This window comes from Plectropomus leopardus, chromosome 11 (genome assembly GCF_026936395.1).
Source record: "Plectropomus leopardus strain MGB_pleo_1.0 chromosome 11, ASM2693639v1, whole genome shotgun sequence".
Taxonomy (NCBI): domain Eukaryota; kingdom Metazoa; phylum Chordata; class Actinopteri; order Perciformes; family Serranidae; genus Plectropomus; species Plectropomus leopardus.
This window is the reverse complement of record NC_142186.1, coordinates 13,835,710-13,860,874: the sequence shown is the minus strand read 5'-3', so window position 1 is coordinate 13,860,874 and position 25,165 is coordinate 13,835,710. Positions and strand designations below refer to the sequence as shown.

At 40.8% G+C, this 25,165-nt stretch overlaps 1 protein-coding gene across 2 annotated transcripts in view; it reads right to left on the bottom strand.

Moving 5' to 3' along the window:
* Positions 1 to 25,165, bottom strand: part of irx4a (iroquois homeobox 4a) — a 486,370-nt gene that overhangs the window by 108,325 nt on the left and 352,880 nt on the right. Inside the window, exons 1-2 of one of the 2 annotated variants that reach the window (XM_088084041.1) lie at positions 19,143 to 19,479; positions 18,854 to 18,887 (exon numbers count right to left, since the gene is read on the bottom strand). The exons of the other annotated variant lie outside the window; for it this stretch is intronic. The gene's annotated coding sequence lies outside the window, so the exon portion shown is untranslated. Of the gene's footprint in view, positions 1 to 18,853; positions 18,888 to 19,142; positions 19,480 to 25,165 lie in introns of those variants that run through there. 2 annotated transcript variants of the gene reach the window in all.

The following is a 25,165-nucleotide window of genomic DNA, read 5'->3' as shown; positions in this document are numbered from 1 at the left end:
CACTTGCACCTTTTTCAGCTAACTGTCAGAAAGCCAGCAATTGCAGGTCCTCTCCTCTTCCACTCACCTGTCACCAACAATAGGCTCCAATCAGTTACTCCACCACAAACAATAACACTGCGTCGCATTAGCTATAGCCATCCAGTCAGACTTCCTGACTGAGGTAACCTGCCACCCTCCTCAGCCAAATGACTCACCTCAGTGAAAGAGCGTCACTACAGCTGGGACAATATGCTTCAAAGGCAATGACAATGGCCATTCTACAGCTATGGCCTATTTATGTGTGTGTGTATGTGAGTGTGTTTGTGTGCGCTGCAGGTTTTGTTCAACCCGTCACACTACACTTGGCTCCTGGTGTTGCCAGTAATCAATACAGGCCTGAAATCACCTACTGTTACCCGCCTCCCATACTGCCTGTTTTGTCCCTGACTTAATAATGAATTAGATCCCCCTTCAAATGCAGTGGTGACTCTCTTTGTAGCCTCTTGTGACACACACGCACACACACACATGCACAGACAGACGCACACGCACGCACGCGCGCACACACACACACACACACACACAAACACTTGAGTAAATATATGTATGTATATAAAAATGAACATCAATGTTAATGGAAAGTTGTGAACATGCACTTTTAAGGGGCTAACCGAATGGTAGGAGAGTAGTCACACACACAAACGCACACACACTGCTCAGCCAGCCAACATCAAGGGTAACATTTCTATTGCATTTGCTAATCACTGATCAATAATTCAGAAGCCCCTCTCATCTTGAAGGGTCCATGGCTTCCTGAAACATATGGCAGCTGCATGTGTGTACACGTTTGCATGTGTGTGTGTTTGTGCACACCCTTGTCTGACATTATCTGACGCTCAGGTTACCAGCTCCTTATCGCAGAGGCCCGTCTGCTAAGACGGCCAAACAGCAAAAGGAAACAACTTGGTTGAAGTTGTTTTTCAGAACATGACTTTTGTTCCTCCCCTCCCCCCAACCATGTCACATCTAACGACAGAGCGTCTAATGCCAGTTATAACAGCCAGCCCAGTAATTTGCTGTGTAAGTCGACACGATGGTTATCTGTGTACAGGGCACCTTTCATTTCCTCCAAGCCCGGGCTTTGCCTCGATTCATGCTATCGTTATCTTTCTTGCTGGGTCTTTTGGTAATTTGTCCAGCATGGGTTGACTCACTAAAGGTCTCCAGTTTCCACCCGCACCCACCCCTCATTTCTTTATCTGAAGAAAATTCTGATTAAATGGCTTGTATCTTTTATATCATTGACTTATGCATCTTAAAAAACCTGATAAGTGCATAACTAGTTTCAGGGAAGTAACAACTTTGACTTATGGAAACTTTTTTGTGTGCGTGACTTATCTTCTTGTAGTACAAAATGTTAAGTCAAAAGAGTAAACTGGATCTGTTGGGCCTTTAGCAGCTCTTTATCTCCAGCATCCTCCTTTTATCCTCAATTTCTTTGTTGGTGTATTAACTCTTTCCTACTTTAATCCTACACTATCTGTCTTCTCCTTTGCCACTTTCTCTGAATCAGATTTAAGCATCATCTTGGCTCAACAAGGACTTGTGTCTATTAACTGCTATTATTTTGGCTTCTATTAAACTTTCCTTGTCTACTTTCCTCCTGTATTCCTTTCTACCTCAATTCCTTGTGTCAGTGGTTTCTTCCTAAAAACGACACATTGCTGCACTCATGATAGACTTTTCTAGAAAAACAGATGACGACTTTCTCTCTGTTTCCTATTTTAACATACGGTTGAATGCAGTTATGTTAATTTAGAGGCAAACAAGCTACATCTTGTTCAGGCAATGCTCCCAAAAGAGTTAACGTTTGTTTATACAAAGGACCTTCATTTTCTCATAGACTGAACAGTGGTGTCAAGCAGTTTTGGCCGATAGTCTGGTTTGTTGTGTTGCATGCTTGTGCTTGCCCATTGAAGGATGACTCTTCTCAGGCTTGCCTAGATCATGCTGTGTGCATGATAAATAGAGAGAGAAGGTCTTAGTGGTTCATAGGAGGTCCAACCGTGACCCTGTAGCTCCCCCGTGGTACTACAGTACCGTGCTTTGTCCTGGAACAAACAGCTATAAACAATGTGCTCAAAACTTTTCAAGAGAAGCTTTATAAGGGGAGGAAAGAGATTTTTCTACATTTGAAGAGTCAAAAACACCGGAGATGACTGATCAAAGCTGTTTTGTTTTTTGTTTTTTTAAATATTAACAGAGATAAGTTGGGTTTTATTTTAACATAGTGAAATGAACCGATCAGAAGTAAAGGGGAAAAAATACTCACAACTAGATAAATGATAATAAAATCCAACACTTTCTTTGCAACAAGTGATTGGTCACGAATAATTAGTGTTGATAAACTTATGAGGGGATAATCACCAACCTCCTAATGTCATCTCCTTGGATCACTGCTTAAATCACCCCACAGGAGAGGAAGAGAGAGAGGCGTACGAGAACAGTGTTATGAAACTGAATCTCATCCCTTATTTATTTTTTTTCCCTGCCAGCTTCTCCCTCTCTTCTTCGGCTAATTCTAATGAAGAAGCCTCAAATGACTTCATTTAGAGTGAAGTTAATTGGGTTTGGTCCTACACGGCTGCACTTCCTGCCTGGATACTTCCCTATGTTCCCCCGTACACAGAGAGGGAGGGGGCTGCAGATTATGAAAGAAAACAGATAGAGATTGAGGAGAAGATAACAAATTACAGAAAGACGGAGAGTGAGATGAGGAAAATTAAAGTGAACAAGAGAGAATGAGGGGAAGTGACAAACAGAAAGAAATAGAGATGAGTAAGGGGCTGGGGGCCCTCATATCAGGCGCGTCACCCCCGTTAGCCCAGGACTGTAATTAGATCTGGCAGCCACCCCATAATGATAAATGCTGGGATGATGAATGGAAATGCAAATGTGTGTGAAGTAGCCCCAGCCATCAAAGGGGGAATATCATTAACACTTTCCTCTTGTCAAATCAATCATTGTCAGGGGTGGCTCCCTGCGTCCCCCACGTCCCACCAGCTACACAGGGGCAGCTTAGGAGCTAAGGAGGATGCAGTGGTGAAGGCAGGGATGAAGAAAGTTAAAGAGGAGGAGAGTGTGCCAGTGTGGTTGTGTGCTTGCACGCATGCCTGCGATTGGACACACAAGTTACTTAACTCAGAGCTCAGCGGTCTCTGGCTGATTATTAGTGGTAACTGAGTGTTATTTCACTACTTGTGTGGCATATGTCATTTTTATAAAACCATGTCACATTCCACACAAGGGAGGAGACAGAAAACATGTATATGTATTTTGAGGTTATGCTGCTCAGAGGTAGGCAGCCACGCTAAAGGCACAGTGACGCTATAGACACATCAGTGTTATGAGCTAAATGCTAATGTAAAACTGCTAACAAGCCTACAGTATTAATATTACAACACTTGCTTTTCCCAACATGTCACATGTTGCCTCTGGGTCTGCATTTTACGTTCCGGGATGCCGTCACCCTGATGTCAGCAAATGCACATGGTGGAATGATGTGGCAGGTGGTTCTGTTCAGGCAACAACAGCACATGGCAACCAATGCCGTAACGTCAACAAACACACATGCTGGCACGGATGGTTAGGATTTGGCAACAAGGGCATGAAAGTCCGTTGTTTGTGGGACCCGTCCACCACCCCTCCTGCCCGCCGTATAGGGGCCCTCACACTCCTTATATTACGCTGTCACTGGCAGCGTTTCAACCTGCTACCGTCCTGCCATGTTTAATGCACACATGACAGCAGGTCCAGTCGCATTCTCAGCTGACATCATCCAGCAGCGTTCCATGCGCACGTGGATGGTGCTTTTGGGCATCACACACTTACGCCAAAAGCACAGACATAGCAGCACTATTTTACAAGTTCAGAATGAGAATGGGCTGAATATTCTGATGTGTAGCCAAGCCGTGACCTCCAAGGTTGAAAAATTAAGCCAATGTAGAAGTGCCAAAAACTGCAGTTCCTTGAATAGCCACTTGAGGCTGGCTCCAAAACAGAGTGAATCCCAACAGACACCCATGTTAAAATGCCAAACTTTACAGAAGAACTAAACGTGCTCACAGCCTGGTACAAAAAACAGTTTTGCTCTCTATAGCTGATTCACAGAAGCCTCACGATAGAAACGTCATTAACACGCCAACTCGCTGGCAGTGACATTATCCTTCACGTATACATGGCTTCATTCAGACATCGCACAGACTTTAAACAGGCAGGATAAAGTTAGTTTAATGTCCTATAAGACTGATTCAAACATTTGCAGTCTCACATACAGCTCCTCCAGGTAATGGCTATAATTTCAGGTTTGCAATGCATGCGTCAAAGAGCTCAAGTTAATGCACTGCCAAAAGGAAGTCTGACATGGCAAACAAAATGATCAGTCAGATGTTCATAGAGTTTTACAAAAAGCAAAACATCCACCAGTGTATATGAGTGTACACAGTTTTCCTGTTTTCCATCACTGCACCAACTGTTCAATGATTGGCCTGGTTGAGTGCGATCTCATCATGTCCAATAGAAATGATTGCCAAAGCTACAAATCATGACCAAAAACATAATAAACCACAATAATGCTTTAAGCTCTGAAGATCCCAATTTCATACTAGTTTCAAAGTTTTCATTTAATTATTACAGTATTTAAAACAAAAAAACAACAGAAAAATACTGATGATGCACAAGTCTTTGAAAAGCCAACAGGCAGTTGTATATCTATAGCAAAGATTGACATGTGACAGGAGCAATGCAAATATTCATGCAAGAAACAACAGCTGTTTTTCTTTCTGTCAGTGTCTTGCTTTCTCTGATCCTCTCTCTCTCTCTCCCTCCCTCCCTCTCTCCCGCTCTCTCTCTCCCTCCCTCTCTCTCTCCCCCCTCTCTCTCTCGCTCTCTCCCTCTCTCTCTCTCTCTCTCTCTCTCCCCCTCTCTCTCTCTCCCTCTCTCTCTCTCTCTCTCTCTCTCTCTCTCTCTCTCTCTCTCTCTCTCTCTCTCTCTCTCTCTCTCTCTCTCTCTCTCTCTCTCTCTCTCTCTCTCTCTCTCTCTCCCTCTCTCTCTCTCTCTCTCTCTCTCTCTCTCTCTCTCTCTCTCTCTCTCTCTCTCTCTCTCTCTCCCTCTCTCCTCCAGACACCTGCTACATCACTTGAGCATCTTGTTCTCTGCCCTTGCCAAGTTCTAACACTGTGCCAAAAAAAGAGCCAACACTTCTACATTCAGGGCAGCGAGGCCTTTACTCACATTATACTGGATGTGACTACAGAGTACGTGCATTTGTGTGTCCAAACAACGTGCGTCTATAGCCCCTGCCAGTTTTTGCGAAGCTAACAACGCGTGTTTATGCGCTCACGTGTGCTGCTCCTCAAATGTCTTCATGTTTGACCTGCTGTGTCTCTCTCTGACTTTATGTTAGTCTGCCTGAACATGCTTCCATCAGTCAGTCAGTGAAAGGGTGTTTCAAATGATGCCTGTCTGCCTGTCTTTTTATTTATTTATTTTTTTTAACCTAAATGCAATAACTGGATTGACCTCTGAGTCACAGGCCCAATCTAATTACCTGCTCAAGGACAAGTGCGTAAGTTATACATGAGTAAATCTCACACCATTAGTCACAGGAACAAAAAATGAGGCACGACACAAGCTGTTCAGAGAGTAGGACTTATCCGCACAATTCTCTAGTTAATGGAGTAAATAATAAAGTTTTTATGGTGTCAGTGAGCATTGTGGGTCTGCTCAGCATATGCAGTGATAAGTAGCTATTAACATTAGTAGGACTGCAGAGCTAAATTGCAAGCAAGAAATATTACAGCATTAAAGATGCAATAATGAACACTCAAACTGCAATAAAAAAGTCTATTAATTAACTGGTTGGCTTCCAATATGGTATACAGTTTTGCAAATACTGTCCAAACTAAACATTTTTCTTGGGATTTAGAAAAGGGTCGACAGATAACTTAAAATGTTTCTCTGCAGTGAACAAAGATGGGATGTGAAGTAAGCAGTGTTCCCTCTACTGTTTTGTCTGCATGCATTCACCTCTAAACACTTAGACAAATGTTTAATTGCGACAAGGAGGTGGTGGGGGGTTGAGATGTAAATCGGTGAAGCTAGCAGTGGTGTCTTTTACAGGGGTTGTATGAGCCAGGGCAGCTTTGTCTGACACCTTGCACTGAATTATTAAGTGGAGGGGGGGTGGGGGGCAGAGAGGAGGACGCTGTGACATTAGTGCTTGTTGTTGTGGCTGCTGCCCAGTCTACCTTATAGCTGGACTGAGATGACATGCATGCGTGTGAGTGTGTGTGTGTGTATAACAATTACAGTCAATGAAAGGAGTGGGGATAAAGTGCCAGGTGAGCACAGGTGAATTGATACCTACTATACCTGTGCAGTCTGTCCTAAAATGATCTTTGATCCATTTCAAAGTGCTACAATCAAATTCTGACAGAATGTTGAATTGCTAAAACTTTCAACATACTTTCATATTGTCATTCTGATACAATTAGTACAATAAGTGCACGTGATGCTGCGCATTTCACATCGTTGAAATGCTTTTTCAATAGTTGGAGGAATGTTTACCAAGTCAGATATACCAAGAAAAATCAACAAGAGTGACCCGGCTTCAAGATGTTGTGAAAATGTGTCTCTCTGTCAGACACTCTGCTATCCTCTTCCGTCTTTGACCCAGACACTGATCTCATCTGCAGTAATAAGTGGGGCCTCTTGGTCCTAATCAAATCACTCATTAACTATTTAGTGGACCAAAAGTTCAGTGGACCATTGTTGCTGCATCAAACATCTACGGCAGCTAAACCACTTGAATTAAACACACACACACACTCACACACACACACACACACACACACACACACACACACACACACACACACACACACACACACACACACACACACACACACACACACTCACGCAAACACCAGCAGGAGTAAGCATGTACACTTGAGCCACAGATGCGTGTATGCACTCACTCACATAGAAAGACACAGAGACTTTGATGAAGCCAAATTAGAGTACAAGGGTGGGGGTGGTTGGCTGGTGTGCAGCTTATAAATAATTTGGTATTCAGGCGACTCTGCTTACTGCCGTCTGTCGGCAACTAAGAGGTCATCTGGGCAACTAGCAGGAGAGCAGATCAACGTCACTCAACCTGAACCAAAACAGCATTGGAACTTTAATTTTGTGATAAGTTTATTAAGTCATTATTTCACATCCAGTTTCTTTTACTTTCATTGGGCTTTAATTTTCATGTTAAATCATAATTTTTTATCTATTTTTTTAAAAATAATTTTCTTTCCTTTTTTTTGTTTGTTTGGTTTGAATTTGCAGATTGATTTATTCCCAATTTCTGTAAACATTTTCTACATGGAAAAAATACTATCAGTTGTCATAGATGACACTGGTCAATTTCATAGTTTTTTTTTAATGCTCAGTTTTAAATTGAGACATTTTTCTTAATTTCCTTTGGTCGCTCTGGTATTTTTTTTGTTTAACCATAATTTATACATACATATTTTTAATAATTATATTTATTTGTTTTTTTTATTTATTCATTTTAAGCATGGATTGATTTATTCCCAATTTCTGTAAACATTTTCTACATGGGAAAAAAATACTATCAGCTGTCATGGTTGGCACCCATCAAAATGAGAACGCAGAGGCTGACTGTAGACACATAAAGCCATGTCCTTTGCGCTGCCTCTTTTAGAGAGTAAGGGCTTGTCTCTGGACACTGCACCGTATGTATCTTACTGTCAGGTATAATTTGAACAGAACTGACAAGGTCTATAGTACAGTCTCTTCATTCACCTGTCCGGCTTAATGTGTGTTTGTGGTGTGTGTGCGTGTGTGTGCTCTTTGTGCAAGGTGAAACATTTCTGACACAGCAGAGGGTTAAGAGATGCACACAACGTAATTCAGACGCTGTTCTCTCTACACATTCTGTCGTGTTTGCGTTCCAGAACAGGACATCTTAAGAAGAGTTTCTGATGGACCTATCGTCTGTTTAAATCTTTCATGGACAGATGTCCACTGAGGTTTGCTCCAGGACAGAGGCTGAAGCTAAACACTCTCTTACTGTAGGTGGTTGCTGCTGCATCACAATGCTTCTCCTTGTCTGTCAGAGCCTCTTGGCCCCAGTAGGACGCCCCGTAATGGAACGGACTGGCACCTGAAAGGCCCAAGAGCAAATGCGAACTAACAGCAGAGGAAGTTAAGGAGACATGAAAGACCATTTGTCATTTCCAATAACAGGCCATGTAACGACCACAATGACCTGTGTTCTTTGTTTTTCGGCATGACTTATTTAGAGTTGTTGCTATGTGTCTCTGACCCCAGAGAAACATTTCTTCTTCTTTGGCGCATGACAGGTATATTTGCCAAAGCAAAATAAACAGACTAACCTTTACTGTTTCGAATCCTGTTCCTCATGGTGAGACCAAAATATTAGACACAGAAAAATTGTGCAATGCAATGCCCACACAATACCTTCTTCAAAATATAGTTTTGTCACTTCATAGAGGCCCTCCATTCGTAGGATGTAGGGGAAAATATCAGCAGCATAATTGAATAAAATATGTTTTCTTTAGTATATAATCACCTAAAAATAATAATAGGTGTGTTTCTGTTGCCTTAGAATGAGACATATATATATATATATATATATATATATATATATATATATATATATATATATATATATATATATATATAGGGCACAGGTCCTAATCCACGGAGTCTACCATGCTGCACAGCCATGTTTCTACAATAGCCAAGAATGGACAAACCAAACACTGGTTCTAGAAAGGGCCATTCACATTTTCCCGTTGGCTGTCGTAGTTAGCAGCACCAGCGCAATGAGCTGAACCACGTCAGACAAATTTTTCTAATATTAAACTGCTTTATTTTGTTTTATTTAGTGTTTTTACCAGTTTCAATCACTGCTCTGTTTGTTTTGGAGGAAAAGAGACCTCTGCGGATAACTGGGCTCCTGGTCAAAACCTCTAGTATGTCTCAATCTTAAATTATCAGAGAAAAAGGTGACAATACATAAGTAGGTGCTGGGCAAGCCGGTCATTTTCAATGAGCCAAACAACATATGAGAAATACTGATGTGTAACATTAAACTGCATTATTCAGTGTTTTTACTGGGTTGTAATCACCACATCTGTTTCTTTTGGAGAAGATGAGACCTGTGCATATAATTTGGCTCCTGGTAAAAAACAACAACTCCCGAACAACGAACACTGACGGAATTCTAACTGGCTGTTCATGCTGGATATACAGGAGAAGTTTCAGGTGGGTATAATCTGCAATCCTCACCACTAGATGCCACTAAATCCTTCACGCTGGGGTTGTATGGGACTACATTATGTTAAAAGTATTTTCATTTCATTTTTAATATTATTATTTCCCTTTTTTCACCTCTTTCACATATAAGGGACAGGTAAAACATTAAAGACATCTTACAAAATAATACTGCTGAGAAAACTTTAACCCTAAAAATAAGTGAAAAGCAAATTTGAAAAAGGTCGTATTTTAACAGAACTGTTCTGGATTGCACAGCCTGCAAGGGGCTTTATTTGCCTGGTGATTTATTGCATGTTAGCCTTGTGAAGTCACTCTAACTAAAATCTGAAAGTGTATTTGCCAGAGAGAAAGTTACAGAAGACAGTTTACATTATGGCTTTTATATTTCTGAGATCAAAGTATAAGTATATATTAGTATATTTAGTTTTGAGGATCAAAACCTCAAAACTAAATATACTAATATGTCATCTGGTCACAGAAGATGGTTTTACTTCTACAAAACTATGACGTAAAACCTCCTGCAGACTTCAGTATTTTGTTGAATCGCTGTCTAATTAAAAAAAAAAAAAAAAGTTATAAGCTGTGTAAACTACATGTTTAAACTACTATCTGCTGGTGATCAAGTTTAAAAATGCTAAAAGAAGACAGAACTTCTGACCCGTTCCTAGTTCACTGTGTGGACAACTGCCTAGCAACACTACCCCAAATACATCCAAACACACAGACTCAGACCCACACACACACACACACACACACACACACAATAAACACACACTAGGCACACTCCCATTTCTCCAGGGTTTAAGCTTTGATGTGACGCCGTCTTAAGCCTGCCAAGGAGACTGCATCAGGGTCTCAGCCAAGACTCTTCACCTGCAGCTACAGACATCTTGTCAGGCCCAAAAGATGCGCACACACGCACACACACACACACACACACACACACACACACACACACACACACACACACACACACACAAACTCTCTCTCCCGCTCTATGTCTATCTCGCTCACACACACAAACACACAGACACTCATTAAAAGGCTCTGCCTTAGATCTTCTACACTGTGTCAGTCCACTGATAAACTATTTGAATAGAGAGACAGACAGAGCTAATGAGAGTGAGAGAGAGAGAGGGAGAGAGAGAGAGAGAGAAGAGAGAGTGGTAAACAATAAAACAAAAGCAGTTAAAGGTGTATTATGTTTAATCAAATTGCTAAATGTATCCTCCCATATTCTTTGTTTATCTAAAGCATACATACATGCACACACACACACACACACACACCCTATATACATACCCTATATTCACCACCTAGTATGGCCTTTTGAATTTCATCCTCTTTAAAGCTTCACACATATCTGCACATACGTCCTATATGGGGCTCTACTGTATATCCCCTTTTCTAGGTGCATGGATCGGATATATATAAAGCGCAGTGTGTAGCCCTTAGGACAGGACCGGACAGTGAGAGCAACACAGCTCAGCATGTTTGCTGCAAATCCAATTATTACTCCCCACCTTTGAATTCAGGAACGGATCCACAGAGTCCTAAAGCAATTATGAGACTTGGTGAAGGAAGGAGGGAGTCACACACACACACAGAGGAAGAGCAAGAGGAAAAGAGAGTAACTGGCCAACAGGTTAACTCTGTATTGTTTGTGGTTCACACCAGCATCTTGGTGTCATTGGTACTGAGTCCTGAGGTTTTGAGATCACTTATTCAATCACATATTCCATTAAGCCAAAAACTGAAAGGACTTTAAAGCCTCAACCTATTGTGCTGTAGGGCACCAATGTGGCTGATTAGGTGCATTTTTTGTTGACATTTTGTCATAGAGGCTCAAATATGGTAATTGTAATAGGTCCACCAGCTACTACTGTTACAAACATGATTAACCGTTAGAAATCTGAGCAAACTGGCTTGATTGATGAAGATATTAGTAAAAAGTGACAAAACACCCTAAAAATTAGCAGATGGAAAAAAGACAAGAATAAAAAGAAACAACAAAACAAAACAGGAAATGACCTGAAAAAAGTCCTAAAATAAATTAAAATAAGAAATAGAAATAATTATATTAAATATCAATTTCTGTAACCTAATTTTAAATATGTAACTATAATAATTAAACATATAATTTTCTGGAAATAAAGTTGCTGACTGCCTGAAAAAAATTAAAGCAATTTTCTCAGGTTTCAGAAGTTTAAATGCGTGTGAAAGGTGTCTCAAAAAAGCACAAACTGATGTCAATCCAGGTTTGAAAGGGTTAAAGTAATATATCTTCTAACTTAACTCTAGACTATCCATACATATTGAAATAAATAAAGTCAAATGCTTCACAAATTTTTAATGAAGTCATTCAGACCTTCTCCCAGGGAAACGCTGTTCCTTTGCAATATTCAGTGTTTTCTTTGACGTAAAGTCAGAGATGGGAATCACCCTTAAGCTGCATTTCATTTTGATGCAGTTACAAATGTGGGTGGTTAAACTGAGAATGTTTTTTGTGTCTTCCCAGGTAACTTGCCTTAAGCTCTCTCTGTCTGTTACCTGACAGAGTGCTTTCATCAGGAGATGCTGCACCAGCAAGCAAGGTTTACCATTCAGACAACATGACATTCATTCATATTTTGACCTAAAAATTCCCTTTGGTTTCATTTTTTTTAGCTTGATTGTGCCTTTTTCATTACATAAACATTCAATTATTTCAACAAATCATAGTTTTCTTCTCTATCAGCCACCACAGGATATAATTGTAGGCTGCTAACATGAATGGCTTCTGTCACCAATAAAATCGCCCCTAACTGTCACATTGTGGTTGTGGTTGATTCTGCCAACAGTATGAGCATAGGGTTGGGTTGTTAAATAATAAGTTGGCATTTCCAGTTTAGCAACATTTAACGGACTAATTAGTCCAATAAACGGACATTTAAATATAAAAACGCTACCAGCTAAACATATAATAAAAGACAGGCAAGACACCAACTCAAACAATACTATGATAGTCAATGCAGAAGCCACGTGGAATTATTTCACTCACACAAATCAAGAAATGAGAGAGATTTTTTAGATCAAACTGTTGACTTGCAAAGAGAAAAAGAGAAATAAACTATTTATTTGCAGCATAACATTGCACAGACCTCCTTTGTGCCCTGCAGTGAGTTGGGTTTTTTTTGTTGTTTTGTTTTATTTATTTCACTTGTGTATTTTTACCTGAGTATGCAAACTTGGTCGCTCTTCATTTGCACAAATCAAACCAACATGAACAAACCCATATGGAAAAATATTGCTTTAACCCTTTGAAACCTGAGAAACTTGGCTTGATTTCTGAGTCATTGGAATAAGGCAATGAGCAACAAAAGAAAATGACCTAAAAATTAGCAAGAAATTGGCAGAGTACAAGAAAATTACATTAAAATCAGTAATAAATAAATTCATTAATTAAATTAGATTAAAAATGTAAAAGAAAAAGAAAGCAAAAAAAAGGTACACAAGACTTGAAAAAAATGCTTTAAAATTATGATAATTCTGTAACATAATTTTTATGAAAATTAGAAAAACAGTTTTTCCCTAGAATTTTCCCTAGCCTTTTTTAAAATCATTTTCTAAAGCTACTAATTTCTTGGAATTTATGAAGTATTTCTCATGAAGTTGCTCATTGCCTTTTTTTCCCATGTTTTTTTAAAGAAATCAGACCAAGCTGCTCAGGCTTAAATACTTGTGAAATGCGTCTGAAAGCAGTACAAGAAAAGTGATGGCACTCCAGGTTTCAAAGGGTTAACAAAGCCTAAACTTAAAAAAGAGAGAAGAAAAAGAAGTTGTTTTGGTCATATTGCCTCACTGTGTTAAAACCGTATTCAAACATTATTTTTTGGATATGGAAATCGGAACTCCAGTGTTTTGGAGGAAAAAAGCACCAGGACATTTTAGCTGTCTTGGCATGGGACAAACTAAATATGAAGCTAGACTCTTTTCTGTCTGGGTGGGATTTTAAGGAACTGTCTTGTTAAATTACCCAGACTAAGTACAGAACAATGCCTTTGTTGATTTAGAGATGATTTGCTGTTAAGCCAAAGACAAAGCAAATTCTTCCAAATAGACAATATTCCATGATCCCTATTCAAACGCGTAATACCACAGGGACATAAAAGACATCTAGAGGTCTTATACAATCAAAACTAACAACGACGGCACCACATATTACTCGCGCTGCATAATCCCGACAAGAAACCTTTTGAAGATGATGAGACGATCATTGTTGTACAACCCTGAGATGCGTTGAAAGAGCTCCTAATGCCTCTACTTAAAATATTTGACTTGGCACCTTTTCCTCTTTCTGACTCTCCTCGCCGCATTTGCATATCAGTTGGGAGGTGGTGAGAAAAGACGAGAAAAAAAAGGAGTCAGACAGAGAAGTATTTTAGAGAGATTGGCAGCACAGGTACATCAGATGATCAATCACCCTGACAGAGCTGAAATAAACAGACTGGAATGAAGATGCGGCAGCCTGTTAGAGAGCCCAGGTGTTTCTCTCCCTGATGCTTATCACTTCTGTTTAATCTGTCGCTGCTTTGCTTTTCTTTGTTTTACTCTCTCCTTCTCTTTCTCTGCTTCACTGTGTCTGCCATATAAGAAAAAAAAAAACATATAACTTTTTTTTTTTTTTTTTACTATTGTTATCCTTAAAGCAGAGAGGGCTTTAAGCCTGCTGTAGATGCTAAGTTATGTGCAAGGACAGTTTAAGTCAAAATCAAATGTAGGCTTTTCTTCTCCCTTTTTCATAAAGAAACCCATTGTTTAGGGATGATATGACTTTAGAGCTATTGTGTTTTCAATTTTGATTGGCTGATTAATCTAGTTTCAGGTAATTATACACTAAAGAAAGCATACTTCTCATATTGTATTGCATTTCTGCAAATAGATCCCCCAAGATCCTACAAAATGGTCCTTTAAATGATACACAGGCTACAGTTATTTACAGACACCGTTTCTGTGCCCAACAACTGCTCAACTGAAACTTTATGTAACTGAAAAACTGCATGCAAGCATTTTTACAGTTCATCATGTCATGTTAAATTAAGTGATAAATATTGGTTCCAATGTTAAGGACAGCATTATAAAAGTCAAACAACAGCATCATATATTTGGAGAGGGTCAGACTTCAGAACTAGTAAAAAGTTTTATACTGTGTGGCAATAGTGCATCAAGATTCCAAACATGACAGATGAATTTTACAGTAATAACAAGGTTTTGGGCATTTATGGTGATTCATTGTCACAGATTCTTTCCTATTTCCTGGTCACAAGTGAACAAATACTTATTAACACAGACCTTCTCTGTGTTTCCACGCTCTACTCAGTTTCCAACACAGGTCATTGCAAAGGCAGGGCTGCTCAGTCCATGCATACCACTGACCACAGGGAGCACTGGAGTGTGTGTGTGTGTGTGTGTGTGTGTGTGTGTGTGCATGTGAGTGTGCAGGTTAATGGCTGGCAGCATCAAAAAGCAGTGAAAGCATATATAGTATATTTGCGCTTTTGTGAATGCCCGTGTGTGTGTGTGTGCGCGCTGCACTAGGTTGGGCTGGCTGACTGCTGGGAGTCTCATAAAGCTCTCAGTTTGATGACCAACTGAGCAGTAAATTAATTAATCATCATTTTATGCCTCATCAAGCGCTTTGCCCGCACCTCGCCACGGGAGCCCGTCCCAATTAGCCAACAGCGGAGCCAATTGTTTTGTTTAGCTTAGGTATAAGAGAGAGAGAGGGAGATAAAGACAGAACAAGAGAAATCAGAAAGCGCATGAAAAAGAGGGAAAAAAAAGAATGTGTGCCGACGAGTCAAGAGTGTAGATTGTACAGTCAGCACAATGGTAGTAAAATAGCAGCAAACGTATTTATATACGTGTGTGGATTCTAGTGCATGTCTGTATATCAGCTTTATTGTTCTCCCCTTTGTGCATGTTTGTGTGTGTGAGTGCGTGAGAGGAGCAGAGTGTGTGTGAACAAGGGGGAGGGCAGAGGAGGATCTGACAAGCTAATAAATATGTCATCTGTCTGTGTCAAGAGACTGCAGGCCTGCAGACCTGTAAGTAACAGACCCACTGGCCAAGACAGGTACAGAGAGAGAGCAAGGGAGAGAGAATGTGCTTCTACAGCAACATCCTCAGTGACCTGCCCCCTGCAGCTACAGTAGTTTATTTAGAGCCAGGGCAGACACAGAAGTGGTGAGGCAGAGGGTATAACAACATGTGCATGCAGGTGTGTGGAGGAATGTGAGTGGAAGTGTGATGAATGTCTTCCTGTCTAGTGAAGATGAGGCAAAAGGCCTAAATATGCATGTCGCTTTATTGTTATGATTACAGTAAAAGGTTGGGAGAGAATGAATAAAAATGATACACGCCATGTTTGCATGTGTCTAAATTAGAATGTAAGGGTTACTAAGTCACATTACCTCCCAGTAGTAACCTTTGGGGCTGAAAATTGAAGCCAACACAGGAAGTGTCAAATCTGTTCCTCTAATGGCCACTTGAGCCTGGCTCCAAAAGTAAGTCAATCCCCATAGAGTCCCATGTTAAAATGCCCAACTACTGCAGAAATAAAAAAGTTCATAGCCTGGTTCAAAAAAATATTTTTGCTCTCTATAAGTAGTTTTGCCCTTCGTGACAACTGTACAGGGATGAATTTTTATATATCAAACCCATTTAGGTTTTATTAAGGCTTAAAGTCAGACATACTTAAAGGTGGGCTACTTTGAGTGAGAGGCTGTGTGCTGCTTGTGCCCTCAGCTTCTCAGTCAGTGCTAACCTCTCGCCAAATTATGGTCACTTCTGGCTTCAAAAGAACAAGATGGTGACAGCAAAAATGTCACACTCAAGGCTTCAAAACAGGAGTCCACAAACCAATGGGTGACATAGCTGACGTGCGTGACATGACGGTAGCTACATCCAATATTTTTACAGTCTACAGCTGTTTTCATCACACAAGAAACTGATTTAAGTGCACATCAATATTGGCTCCTCTTGTTGTCAACATATTCCTGCTATTAAATTAGCAACAAATATGTACACTGGGATGCTGAGAAGCCGTTTTATATACACCAAGTATGGAGCAAACAATAGAAAAACACTCAGATTGTGCTGATTTCAATAGCCTCTAATTTATTGATCATCATCACACAAGAAACTGACTTTTAAACACAATAGATAACCAAAAGTTGTCTCTGTAGAGTCCCTATTTAATTCATGCAAATTCCTTCAAAAAAAACATAACATATTCTATTAATGAATAACTGCCAAAGGAAATGTTTGTTTTTCTTTAGGGAAATGGCAAATATATCAAAGGTATGAAGGCATTACCCTGGACAATAAGGACAGATGTCCTACAGTCTAGTGGGGCCTAAAGAGGCCAATACCAAGTAATCAATTATATTTTCACAATAAAAAAAGTAGGACCCATCATGTTAAGTCTTGTCCTGAAGCATGGGAATACTCCCAGCAGCCCAGGAAGATGACACCACATCATTTTATCCGGCCTCCGTGCAGGTCGGAAACACTGGTCCCAGGCTGATGTGAGGGAAGCGACCAGTGTAAGAAAAAAAAAAAAAAAAGCCTGATTGTCACTACACATTTTAGTAATGGCTGACAGAGAGGCAGACAAGATGACATTGTGGCAGTGCAGCCAGGAGGAAGCCAGCAGCCACGCCAGGGGCAGGGACGGAGGGACGGATAAGCAGATGTTGTTCATCACCCAGGGGTGGTGGGGGTTTACTGTGCGTGGGCTTCTGTGAGTGAGTCTGAGTGTGCGTTTGCGTGTGCATGTGCGTGTGTTTGAGGAGTCACAAGGTGGAGGTGGCATATGAGTGTGTATGTGTGTTTGTCTGCATGTGATAATATGTCTGTGTGCATCAGCGAGTGAGTCCATGCTTGCGTGTCCCAGCATGTGTGTGTGTTTGTGTCTGTGTGCATGCATGAAGTGTGTATTCCAGCATACGCAAAGTGCTTGAGGGAGAGGCACCTACAAAAGGCATCTGGCAAGGAGAGCCAAAACAACAAAGGTAACCTTGCCTCTAGTGATGTACTCTGTGTTCAGTCACTGTAGTGGAGGAAAGTGTAACATGCTGTGTGTGGCTAGTGTGTGTTTGTGTCTTTGTGAGTTTCCATGGCCAGTACTAGTGTGTGCTTGTGTGCATATGTGTACTTTTTTAGTGTCTCTATGTGTCTGCAACTTTGAAAGTGATGCACAAATGCACATAAATATAAAAGATTTTGTATTTTCTAGATATTGTTCGGTATATGTCCACTATAATCTCTATTCTATCAAAGTAACCCGTCCTTTACAAAGATTATTCGTATTTACCTTTACTAAAAAATGCTTCTCCCTGCTGGTTTAAGCAAGCCTGACAAATGCTACAAGTAGTAGCAGAAGCTAGAACATTGTCCAATAATGTAATGCAGGATTTCTTTATTATGTGTCCCAAGCCACTCTGTTTTGTGGTGTTCTGACAGTGTTTGCTTGTTTAATTTGTGACCTGTCAAGGGGACTGCATAACAATTAGCTTTATATAGTCTTATATAGCCAGATCTACCTAGTGCTGTATCAGCGCTGGATAATGGTCTGGCTGAAACCATCATAACTCCACATTTAGGCAAAAAATGCACTGGGTTGTCTGTATTTCTTTAAACCAATCACAATTGTCCAGGATGCAATGACAGTACATGTCTAAAATATAACATAATATCGGGGTGGTGGCACATTAGCACATGGGGAGGCATGCCCTGGCATGAAAATGGCTAAATCCCCTCAAAAGCAAAAGTCACTATACCATTTAAAGAAACTTTAGCATGTGGGATACTAGCTCAGAGGTTGTTGTTTCACACACAGGTTTAAAACAAAGAGCAGAGATAGGTCTAGCTATGCAGGTGTACTTTCATGTAGCAATTGGGATTTAGGAAACTGTAGCATGCAGGAAGCATGTTAACCAGTGGCATAAGTTAGCAAAGAAGTGCCCCAGTGCAGGCTATTATGAGGGGCCCTAATGCTCAAGCACCAACCAGGTGCTGGATTTTACACTGAGAATGTGTTATCTTGGTGATTGTATTTGGAAAGCACAGAGGTCAGAGAAAGTTATCATAAGTATGGACAGTGCTGTGACAACAATCACCTGACAGCAGAGGAGATGAACATTTAACTGTCCGCGGACTTTTTCAGGCATTTTTAGCACAACAACCTAATTACTCACAACAACCGCACTCCTCTTACAAACAGAGACCAGAGATAAATGAGAGAAAAGAGAGCTGCAATTATCAACAAACACCACCATGTCCCGGAAACGGAGCCAACTACAGCGGCACGCGCGCAGTCTACCCTAAAAAGTACACTATCAATGAAACAGGTGCTCAGCGGCGACCTGACTCCCAAATAATAACAAGCTTTTAAACAGAGGCACGGCGGCCCAACAGATACCCCAAAGACCCCTGAAAAGACACTTGTACTCACCAATTTGAATGGCTCTGTCTCTGGTTGGTTAGACCTGCAACCGAAAATATGTAAACATAACGGTTATCCTATGCTAGAAACAGCTAGCATCTACTGGGCTATCGGTTAGCTTTCCATGATAACTCACAGGCTGACTATCCACCTGGTGCAGACATTAATTTACCAGTAGCCTGCAGCTTGGCTTACTAATGCATGTAAACCTTGTCTTAAATTCAACATCTAACACAATAGTCTAACGTTAAAATTATTTTGACCAATGTTATCTAGCTAGCTGCTAAGATTAGCTTACCTGTTGCACCACTTACGGCAGCAGCGGGGGGGGGTTGTCCATGACGCCGGTTTGTGTAAAATAATCCAATTTAGGGAGCTTTGCAACCTCCTCTTCCTGTTCTTTTCTCTCCTGTCTTTATTTGCAACCGCATTTGGTGTATGACTGGCCCGATTGTTCGCTCGGCTTCCCCAGGTGTCCTCGTTAGTGTGTGATTTGCGCTGCACTCCGCCAGTTTGGCGTCGTGTCACGTGATCAAATAGAAACTTAAGATTGGGCAACAACATACAGGTTCGTTTGAGTTGAACTGCGCCTGGCCCGGACAGCGCACGAGAGCAGGCGGCCGCGGTGACGAAAAGCTGCAATCAAGTGGACAGTTTTCTGACTTTCCCAGCAGCCTTCAGTCTGTGCAGGAAGTCACAGAAGCACCCACATCCCGTTTGATTGGATTCATATTCATTCAGATCTTATCAGACCCTTTCATCAGTCTGTTTACAGTCTATTTTTGTATTGATAAACAATGTAAACTTTTTAAATATTACACAGGCGGTCTTTGATTTCCGTTTCTGGGTTGAGCCTTCATTTACATGAATTCTAAAGTAAATTAACACTATATAATTTTGCTGTTGTATATACATCTGCTGAATGCACCCGTCACACTCAAACTACATCAATAAATCAAAAAACAGGTAGGATCAGTCAGATAGCCCACAGGCAACTTCATATCTGTACAGATGTTATTTTAACAATCCTCACATCCCACTCAGGCTACTGACAACAAGTCTTTGTGTTGTTTAATCCTTAATCCTTCTTTCCCTTCCTTCAGAAAGACCCTTCAAACAGACAAATAAATTCCAAATAGGCCTATCTGAAATTCAACAAAAATAAAAAGTTGATGTGACACATCATACTGATGAGTCAACATCTGAACCGATCAGCTGTTCGATCACTGCTCTATCAAATTACTACAAACTACACTACGGCTGAGTCACCACCACTACGAGGCTGTGGCCTAAAGCCATGTTCAGCGCCGTTCAGGGTGATGATGTGCTATAGTTTCATTTAGCCACTTGTCAGCAACTGCCTTTCTTAAGTTTCTGACCAAAACCCCACTGACTTTGAGAGGAAGAAACCAGAGGTGCAGTGATGCAAACAGATATCCAGGTTTAAGGACTCACTGCTAAGGTTCTCTATATTTACGCCCCTAGTGTTAACGTCTGAAATAGATGGCCAATCAATGCTTAAACCCACTGTGAGCCAGACTAGCTTTAAGCTAACGCTGGTAAAATAAACCAAATTGTAACATGCATGTTTAATACTGCACATGGTTCTTTACAAATGAAACACATCTATTCATAAACATACAAATATATAAAATCCTAACAGATCTGTTTAAGGGGGTTCCACGCTCACCCAACTCTGCCTGTAATTTACTGATCATTTGTGCTAATGTTTGTATTATTTAATATGTTTTAATTACTTTGTTTGTGACCTTGATTTTAATACATACGCATAATTAACTATAAAGCGGGGAATAGATCATGGTGAAATTAAGAGATTCAATTATTTAACTGATGTATGGTACAATGAGGCTTGGTGCAGGATGGATGCATGACAGGTTAGTTGTTAGTACTGTGGTGCAAATATGTTCTCAATGGCAATCACTGTAGCGGAGTCATAGGTAGCCTGAGGTAAAGTCAGAGTAGATTAATCTGACTCCAACATTAGCAGTATCATCCAAGATGCTCTTGCAGTGTGTGACACAACTCTGTATGAAATCCCTCTGAGCAGGCCTTGCAATTGACCCAGTTGTATTTGAAGGGTCAGGAAGCATATTGGTCCTTTGCACTCATCAATCAAAGATCTCACTCACTATACCACCTCTGCAGTTTGGGGCCCCTGGGAGAGATATGAAGGGACATATGCTCCCTGAGGTTTCCGATAAGAACCTATAAATACTAGGTAGACTGAGACTATAGTTCTTTGTGAAAAGCACACAGCACGCAGACAGAGAAACAGTTTTGAAGTCAATTAAAAAAAGAAAAGAAAAAAACATTCCTTAATGGGGGTGAAATTGTTTGTATGATCACATCTAAGAAACACATGGAGATTAGACATATTGCAGCAATCTTTCTCTCATGTATTACTTACAGATCTGAAACCTATACTTCGTTTGTTTGTTTATGTGCTTTATTAAGGCCTTGCTTTTGGATGATCCCTTCAAATGACTTTGGATGGCAATCACAGTAAATTGAGTGTATGATGTCAGGTTTGTGATCATCTCAAGTGCATCAGCGTAAGTTTAAAACGGTGCAATTAACTTCAGACTCCCTACCGTCAGGCTTGTTTCCTTCCACCATCTCTCAGAGAGGTATAACCTGACCCTCATCAAAATCCTGAACATCACTCAAGTGCTCCAGAAACAGATCTGCTGCAGATCACATGGCATCAAAAAAAAATCATTTAAGAAGTATGGTAAAAAGAAAACGACACCTGACAGTTCACTAATTGGCCATTTCTGATTTCAAAGAGCCCCCACTCGAGCTCGCCCCACTCATCTTCCCCTCCACGAAGATGCTGATTGACAGCCGGTTCAAGATGGAAGTGTGGGAACTGCTCCTCCCACATCCTTTTCATGTCTCTGTTATTGCCTTGAGAATTTCCCCTGCTCAAGATAAATTTACTGTGGGAAAAAAAGTATCTATGCCATCTGAGCTTATCTTTCCATCAAATATCCTGCAGGAGAAGTGTTGGTGGTAGAGCGTGTGCAGGTGGGGAGGTTATCAAACTCTGGGTGTGAGGCAATGTTCGACACAGTCAAACTACCCTGATGCCCTGCGTAGTGATTTGTCAAAATGAATTGTGGTCAAGAATCTTATTAATAACTTTACTGGGGAAAAAAGAAGTCAGTGCTGTGTCATGTCTCTGCTTGTTTCTCCCACCTGCTCATCTGCGCTTCTCTTTCTGTGACTAAAGCTGGTCTCAGACTACAGGAGTTTAAAATCCAATTTTGTAATCGTGTCGAATCATGCACATACAGAGAAACTCCACAGATATTCTTCTTGTTAATCTCAAACACGCAAACATTTGAACATAATGGCACATCAGACATATCAAGACATTATTAAGATTATCGTAGTCTAGCTCACAGGACGCAGACTGTGGGTATAAGCCTGTTATTGGAGGCCTATGTGAGATAGTAACACACTTTCTGCTCCAAGACCTCGTTTGCTCTTTGAAACTGTTTTCACTTAGCCAGACCTGTCTCCACACAGCATTTTTAACATCCTCTGTGCTAGCAACCTGCACACTGAACATCTTTGAGTGTTTTATGTCGCTTTAGCCATTGCAATGCCAAGGCTCGCCTCCCCACATGCAAATATTCCTCCAAAATAAGTTCCTTCACGACACAGTTTTGCAAGAGAGCCGTTGCTGCATTCTGGGCTTTAAAATTACTACAACCCAGGGTGCACTGTTCTTAGAGCGGGTGCCTCGTATACAGAGGATTGGTCCTTGTTGCAGTGGCTGCAGGTTCAAGTCTGGTCTTGGCCTTTTGCTGCATGTCACCCCCCCCCCCCCAAAAAAAAAAATTTAAAAAAAATACAACAACCCACAGTATTTATTTTACCCATTAGTGCAGAATCATGATGAATTAAGCCAGACCTTTCTCCAGTGCTGGCACAGCATGAGTCTGGCTATGCAAGACTAAGATTATCATGATCTCTCTCATGTGATCTCACGTGACGCAGATGAAAACAAAATGGAGATTTGAAGTCAATTTTTGTAGTGGCCAAACAGGGGAATTACAACTTCCTGGTCCATCATGATGCCATTGAGTCCAAAAGGTTTTTTTTTCTATTGACTTACATTGTGAGAAAGACATCTGTTTATCAGTGAGTACATTTTTTGAGAAAAACAGTCCTCATGAAAATACTCAGTGTGAGTCTGTGAGCAGGTTGGGAGATTAAAGACTGGACCTGTGAACCTCTCACATTACCAGACAATCTGGACCAAACATCAGCACCAACCAAGGTCCCAGACAGGATTCCTCATCTGATCATCTAGAAGGGTGAATCAGAGAAAAAATGGCAAAAAACTCCGGTAGTTGAAGCCCAGCTTAAAAAAGATTCAAAAGTTGGAATCAGTGTAGAAATAAAGCTTTTACTTTGATTTACCTTGGTCCTTCATTATATTTCCTTTAAAAATTGGAGGGTGCTGTGCGTTTTATGGCACTTTGGTCCATTTCAAATTTACATTACTTAACTCGATCAAATCATTTTACAATAAATTAAATCAATAAATCTTTCCCTCTCTTTATTTTTCTTTCTGTGCGTGTGTGTCTCTCTTTCTTCTCTCGCCAGTGTTCTGTGGTGGTTTTAAAATACTTCTCAATGAAATGTGTTGAATTCCCTCTCAGGCAAAAAAAAAAAAAAAAAAAGCACCATCTCAGCTGCGGGGCCTTTGATAAATCGCTGGCCAGGTGCTGCTCCAATTTGTCTTCATCATTAATTTTTACTGGGCTGTAACCTATCTGTCATTGAGCAGAACCCCTAAGCAGAGGTTTTGATGTGTTCATGTGTGTGCGCACTTGCTTAAACCCCCCCATTAATTGAAAGGGCCTGAGGCGGTTGGAAGAAAAGTGAACTAGAAACACCTTTTCTTTTTTTTTTCATTTTAGTTCTCTTTGGTGTGTATTTCTGAGTGTTAATCATAGAGGGTAACATCTGTACAGCCGTGATTTAGTCACCTTAAGCAATAACACAGATTTGTACATTTCACATTTGTATCAGTTTTACACTTTATCAATAGTAAGGGAACGTCACAGCGCTGGTTTGCTTGAAGAAAGGTGTTTGCTCGACTTTGGCGCAAACTTTGGGACAACAGCTGTATTGTGCCTGGTATTCGTGTGTGTTCAAGAGAGTGTATGCTCTACTTTCTGTGTGTATTTCAAACCTGACTTGCAAGATTTCCAAACCCTGTTGGCAGGTACCTCAAATGTCAGAAAAAAAGAGTTATAACAATTTATGTTCCAAATGACTGAGTGATCCATTCCTCAATCAACTGTGAATGTGTTTGCGGTGGGTGGTGGCTTGCAGGTGTTGTGGGTTGAATTAAGGTAATGCTAATTCAGGTGCTTATAATGAAGCTAATGTAATGTTGCATGATTTCAGATTGATGATGATGATGATGATGATGTGTGTGTGTGTGTGTGTCTGTGTGTGTGTGTGTCTGTGTGTGTGTGTGTCTGTGTGTTCATGTTTGAGCATGTGAGGCAAGCCACCAAGGCTTTGGATGTGTGCGTCTGTGTTTGGGTATCACATCAAAGATGATGTTTGTGAGGAGGAAGAGGAGGAGATAGAGATGGAGGACAATGGGATGGTAAACGATTAGTGTCTCTCTTTCTCTCTCTCACACACACACACACACACACACACACACACACACACACACACACACACACACACAAACACACACACACACACACACACACACACACACACACACCCTACTTAATGCATGCCTGCAGACACACTTCTGGGTAGCTAGGACTCTATGTTATCTGCCCCAGCCCGCAGATTCTTAGGAAAAACCTAATTCCCTAGGTTGCATCTCTGTGTATGTATGGGTGTGTGTGTGTGTCATGTGTGTCAAGTAAAAGCGGAGAGGATTTAAACAGCGTCCTGCTCCATCTGCATTGCAAAGCACACGTGGTAATTGACAGTGGAGAGGCAGCAGAGAAAGACAGAGAAAGGGTGAAGGGGGGTGGGTTGGCACCTGGGACGCCGGGTGGATGCTCTCTCAGGCTGGATGGTTTTTGAGTGAAGAAATGAAGAGCACAGATATCGTTCATGCTATTCCCAGGGCCTGCAGCAGAGCCTCACATCATGGGCTTTAGTCAGAAAAATGGAAATAACTATTCCTGAAACAGGCCTGGTCCCTGATTTTTAGTGGAAAGCATGGGGCAGCTAGTGTTAACACTTAGAGGTGTGCTCCCTAATGTTTTCTTAAACATCTTTATTACATAATAATGCTGATAATAATAA